Source organism: Balaenoptera musculus, chromosome 5, assembly GCF_009873245.2.
Source record: "Balaenoptera musculus isolate JJ_BM4_2016_0621 chromosome 5, mBalMus1.pri.v3, whole genome shotgun sequence".
NCBI classification, from domain to species: domain Eukaryota; kingdom Metazoa; phylum Chordata; class Mammalia; order Artiodactyla; family Balaenopteridae; genus Balaenoptera; species Balaenoptera musculus.
The window spans coordinates 7,985,137-7,991,136 of NC_045789.1; the positions used below are offsets into that span (position 1 = coordinate 7,985,137).

Sequence of the window (6,000 nt, forward strand, 5' to 3'; positions counted from 1 at the left end):
ACGAATTTCATTTGATGAGAGACATCAATCCACAAATTCAAGAAGTTGTGCAAACTCCAAGGAAGTTAAACCAAAAGAAAATCATACCCAGGTGCATCATAGTAAAAGTGGAAAAAAAAAAAAAAAAAAAGACAAATGAAAATTTTAAAGTCAGCCGGAGACAAAGACCAATTATCTTTAAAGCAACAACAAGATTGAGAGGTCTGCTGGAAGCTAGAGTCAAAAGAATAACAAGGTAAAGTGTTGAAAGAAAACAACTGCCAAATAAAAATTTTATACCCAGCTTAAATATTCTTTAAAAATAAAGGCTGTATAAAAATATTTTCTGTCACACACACACACACACACACACACAAATGAGAGAATTTGTTGCCAGGAAAGTTGCAATAATAAAGATATATAACAGCCTACGTAACAATTTTTATGAAGATTATAATAAATGAGTTGTCAAGAATGCTACTAATTAAAAATACCAGATGTTTAAAGTAGAAATCACAAACTAAATTCACCTTTATATAAATTTACTTCTTTAACTGAAAATACCTGGTTTAAAAGTTAACTAATAAATAATATTTGTTAGATAGTTCTTCCTCTATTTTTAAATAGAAAAACTTTTGCACTTACTTTTGCACATTAGCTCATTTACTATACACCACTCCCTGTGAGAAAGGCAGAGCAGATACTATCTTTATTTTATGTAAAATGAAAGTGTTATCCAAGAAGTTCAGAGACTTGTCCTCAATTAGATGACAAAGTCAAAGCTAGAACACATTTTTCTTACCCAGTGCTCAACATTCTTACACTGGGAAGCAGAAGATGAATTAATAGTATCAAAGGAGTCCATTAAGTTGCAAAATGTGTCCAATACATAAAAAGGGGATAACTTTGGCTTCTGAGGATTTTTTCTCAATTTTTAAAAAATTTTATTTTTAAAAACTGCATTGACAAAATTACCTTACCCCTATAAATATCATCACACTCCTGAATATTTTCAACAATTCCATACTGTTGGTTTTCACTCTTAAATTATAATTCCAAGAAAAGGCTGAAATGCCAAAACCTTTCAGCCAAAAGGCTTTTTTACTAAACAACTTCAATATCCAAGGCCTACACAAAAGTTAAAGTCACGATGCTTTGTGATCCATAAAGCATCCTTAAGCTAGAATTTGAATTACACCACAGAAAATACCATAAAACCAACTTCTGATTGGGTTCAAGATTTAATTTAGCCTCAAGGAAGGTGAAGAGACTTTTACTGTATCACAGAAATCCTACATTACCTGTTCAAATCAGACAATTGAAACAACAAACCAAGAGGCCACCAAATAGTATAGACTTAATCCTCATATATCATCTTTTCTTGGAAATCTTCCAGTCTTCTGACATAGTGCTCTTTTTCCATGACCTTGAAACATCACTGATACCTACTCTGGGCAACATACTATAGCTTTGGGGCTTCCCTGGTGGCGCAGTGGTTAAGCATCTGCCTGCCAATGCAGGGGACACGGGTTCGAGCCCTGGTCCAGGAAGATCCCACATGCCATGGAGCAACTAAGCCCGTGCACCACAACTACTGAGCCTGTGCTCCAGAGCCCGTGAGCCACAAATACTGAGCCCGCGCACCTAGAGCCCGTGCTCCGCAACAAGAGAAGCCACCGCAATAAGAAGCCCGCGCACCCCAATGAAGAGTAGCCCCCGCTCGCTGCAACTAGAGAAAGCCCGTGCGCAGCAACGAAGACCCAACACAGCCAAAAAATAAATAAATAAAATAGAAATCTTTACAAAAAAAAAAAAAAAATACTATAGCTTTGTTTTTGTCTTACAACTTCCTCTTCTTCCTCTCATTTTTCCCAATTCAGAGTCCTTGTGTAACAAAATAGCCAAAATATTTGTGAAATATATTAAAGCACATTATGAGAATATTACTTCATACATTTTGAAAAATAATTTTGTACTGCCTATCAAATATATTAAACAATACAGATTTCTAAGATGCTTATGCTATCTGAGGACTTTCCTCACATATTCTAGTGTGTGTGTAGTGAAGCGTCAGAGCATTTTCACCGGCTTGGATAAATATTTTTGAAATAAAAGATTTCAGACATAAAGTATAACCTGTTGCCTTTATGTACATTTTCATTCACCATGTAAAGGGAGTAAAATATCTTATCGTTAAAGGAAATAACATTTGCCAAAAACCATGAGCCAAATACCATACACCTCCTGCTTATCTCTGCTGGCTGACTGTCAGATCAGGATTATATGTTTTACATAAATGTACATTATTATGTCCGGTGCACATCATCACATGAGCACATCAGCAGACCGTACATTCACTGGGCTAGTTTCAGAGAGATTCTGGTATTACTATATTTAAGGAGAACAGCCAATATAAGCAACAGGCTCTCTAAGAACCTTCACGTGAAGCTCCTTAAGCTTTACTACAAAGAGACGAGCACAACAAAGTTAGAAAGAGAAAATTTTTGAAGAAACTGGTGGAGCCCTTTCTGATACGAAGTCAGGAAACAAATAATAAAGTAAAAATTATTTCTGAATCATGGGAGAAAACGTTGCTTCCAAACCCAGAAGTTCTGGATAAAGATAGGCTCTCTCTGGTTATATCACGGGTCCATCAACAGAACGTAACACAATCAAACATTTAATTATGTCCTCCCCAGAAACAGAAAGAAGCATGTAAAAGCCACAATGAGCAAAACTGATGTGACATCCTCTGAGACCCATCTTCGTTCCACAGCTTATATTTAGGAAAACCTCCCTCTATGATCTCACCTAGTTCCTTTTTCACTTCCACCCCACTTCTTACTCCAACAATTTTCTATCAAGTCTGTTCTGAAAAGACCTCAAGTTTATCACAAGAGCTTGCACTGATCAAAAAAACTCACTTTGATGCTTCTGTTCTGGAAAAGCTTACTTAAGAATGCCCGTCTTTAAAGGAAAAGAAACATTCTAAAGGAAAAGCAGCAAATCTTTTTTAATAAAAAGGCAATAAAATGACCCTCCGAATTATGACTGATTACTTCCTTATACCCTCCTACTATGTTAGATGCTGCAATAGGGAATCCGTATACCAAGAATCTCGTTAGTACTCCGAGATAATTTATTATACACTAAATTCATGAATATGAAATAGCTCTTAAAATTTTAAATATCTTACATGGCAATGACAGTAGATGAAACTCCAAAACAAAGTAACTGAACCCCAAAGTGGCAAACTTTCACTTTCTTTCACCTTTTCCACCAAGTGTTTCTTTTGGAAATAAACTGACATTAAAGTCAAATATTCCAATAGGTTTCGCTACTTCTCTATGATCTGAAAATTGGACTCTCCCCAAACAGAAGAAATTCACGGGTAAAAGGTGCGTGGAACCCCCGGGCAGCGAGGCGGCGTGGGTGTGGGCGCCGTGGCTTCCAGCTCTCAGAGGCAGCCCAACTCTGAACGAAGGGACGCGAGCAGGTTCCCACTCTTTCCTCGGTCAGCCCACAAAGCTCTGTGACAGAACAGATTCCGACCCCAAAAATATTTAGCAAGCGGACCTCTTCCGGCACTACTGAATAACAAAAGGGATTGCCAGGAAGACGTGCATCTCCCTAAGTACATATTGGACGTGCCTCTAACTGCATCCACCTGCCACAAACAATCCTCAGGAAGAGCGCTTCGGAAACGAGAAAACAAAGCGCGAGGGAGTCCCGCTAAGTTTGCCCTTTCACTCACATCACCTGGGGACAGAACTTGGGCGTCTTTCTGCCTCGACCGCTCACTTCACTTCCTGGAGCTTAAGAAGCTCGCTCTGCACCTGGACAACACTGCACCTGCGACACTCACCCTCGGGCGCAAGACCCTGCTGGGGTCTCAGTCCCGCCGGCGGCAAGAACACGACGGCATCCCCGCCAGGCGGGCGGGGCCGGGACGCGAGCCCCCCTCGACAGCGGCCGAGGGCCCGCGCAGGGCTGAGCGCCCCGGCGCTCACCCGACACAAAGGCTGCGCTCGGCGGCCCGCGGCGCGCGCCCTCCCCGGGAACCGGCGTCCGAGCCCCTCACGCCCGCACTCGAGCCTCACGAGGGACTGGCATCGACTCCGCGCTGCCCGAGGGGCGCGGTCGGGCACCAGCACGAAGCCGGTGTCAGCCGCTGCCGCGCACCGGGGGGGCCCCCAGAAAGGGCCGGCGCACGGGGCGAGCGCCGGCGGACGGGCGGGGGCGACCGCCCAGGCGGCCGCCGAGGAGGCGGGTCCGAGCGGCCCCGCGGACGCCGACCCGGAGCTCCCGCTCCCGCGCGGACCCACCGGGCACGGGCACCTGCTGCCTGCGCTCCCGGGCGGGCGCCGCGCCGAGCCCCGCTCGGGTCGGAGACCCAGGCTGCCGGGACGGCGGGCTGAGGGGCTGCGAGCTCGCACCGGCGCTGCCTGGAGGATCCTCGCGGTCACTCACCGGCGGAGGGAGAAGCCGCTCAGGCGGCCGCCCGGCTGCGCGCAGCCCGCCTCCCGCGGCGCAGGCATCCTCCCGTCCTTTGTCAGCCGCGGGCGGAGCGCTCCTCTCCGGCTGGCGGACGGCCGGCCGGCGGCAGGCACCCGGCTCCGGCTCCGCTTCCCAGCCTCTGCCCTCCTCTCCCCCCGCCCCTTCTCCGTCCCCCCGGCGGAGCCGGCACTCACTCGCTCCCATGATGTCATCCGGCGGAAATCTGCCGTGCGCAAAGCCTGGCTAAGCCGGCGCGCACGCGGGCACGCAGCGCGGGCGGAGGCGGCACGGGGCCCGAGGCGCAGCGGCGCCCTCCCGGACAGGGTCGCCGGGGTCAAGGGCAGTACGGGGCGGGGTCCGCCGCGCGGTGCCTCCGAGGGTGAGTGCGGGCGGGGTAAGGGTGGGCGGAGCCCAGGAGGAGAAGTGCGGGCGCCGCTGCGAAGATTCCTGTCTCGGCGCTGGGACTGACGGCAGAGGCGTGGGGTGAGCAGAAAGTTTTTCGGCTTCTCAGCAGCTCATGTGCCCCAGCACGCGGACGGACACCTAGGTTGCAGCCCGGTCAATGACCAGAAGCCCCGGGACATGACCAGAAGCCCCGGGACAGCGGAGCCCCAACCTCAGCGAGAGCGTGTAGGATGTCTGGCCGGCGGCAGCCTCAGCGACGAGCCGCTGAAAGGATGAAGAAAGGCGTGTACTGTTTATGGGTGAAAGAATCTGAAACAAAGCATGGGGAAACTAGGGGGGCGCGATGACCCAGGAAACTAACACGGAAAAACCTCGGCTCCCCGAAGAGGAGCTAATGGCAGAGATTCACCCGCGGTCTTAGGTTGTTTCTCCTTTCCTCCCCACCAAACACTGTTGGGCACTCTAGAGGTGACTTCCTCGTGGCCTCACCCAGGGACTGCCCTAGCTGATAAAACCATGTAAATCACAAGAGGTGCATTAAGAGCCATAAAAGATGTAATATCAGTTCTTTTTACTTAATATTCTTTATAAAATCAATACATGTTTTATTAGAGGAGTAAGCAAACAGTACTTTTGAAGATTTCCCTGTATTAAGGGAAACACACACACACACACGCGCGCGCCAGCCAGATCTGAGACCCAGCCCTACATCAGTCTAGGGCAGCTTCATGTTAAAAACTCTGGCTGTTCAGAGAACAGAGTCTGACAAGTGAGAGTTTGTTCTCTTACTAATCAGCGCTTCAGGGAGTCTATCGAGATCCTCAAGATTATCCACCACTCTCACCCCTGGAAGAAACTAAGGTTGCACAGGAGACCACCAACAGCCAGTAATGAAATGAATGCTTACCAAGAGGATAAGACACAAGAGGCAGGCTGTCCTGAGAGAGCCTAGGTAGGAACATGGGACTCTGCCAGCGGGGTCATCCACCATCATCCTTTAGAAGGAGAGACTAGGAACAGCGTTTATTGTAAATATAGGTACAATGAGGAACTCCTTAATCTTTGTAAATACAAGGAGGAGTACTCAATAGAATAACAACCTGAAGGCTATGGGCTGTA

The 6,000-nt window shown here is 47.5% G+C and overlaps 1 long non-coding RNA gene across 1 annotated transcript in view; it reads right to left on the reverse strand.

The window, feature by feature from the left end:
* Positions 1-4,584, reverse strand: part of LOC118895973 — a 404,534-nt gene extending 399,950 nt beyond the window's left edge. The window contains exon 1 of the long non-coding RNA XR_005020057.1: positions 4,450-4,584. This is a non-coding gene — a long non-coding RNA (uncharacterized LOC118895973). The remainder of the gene's footprint in view (positions 1-4,449) is intronic.
* Between the last annotated feature and the right edge of the window lie 1,416 nt (positions 4,585-6,000).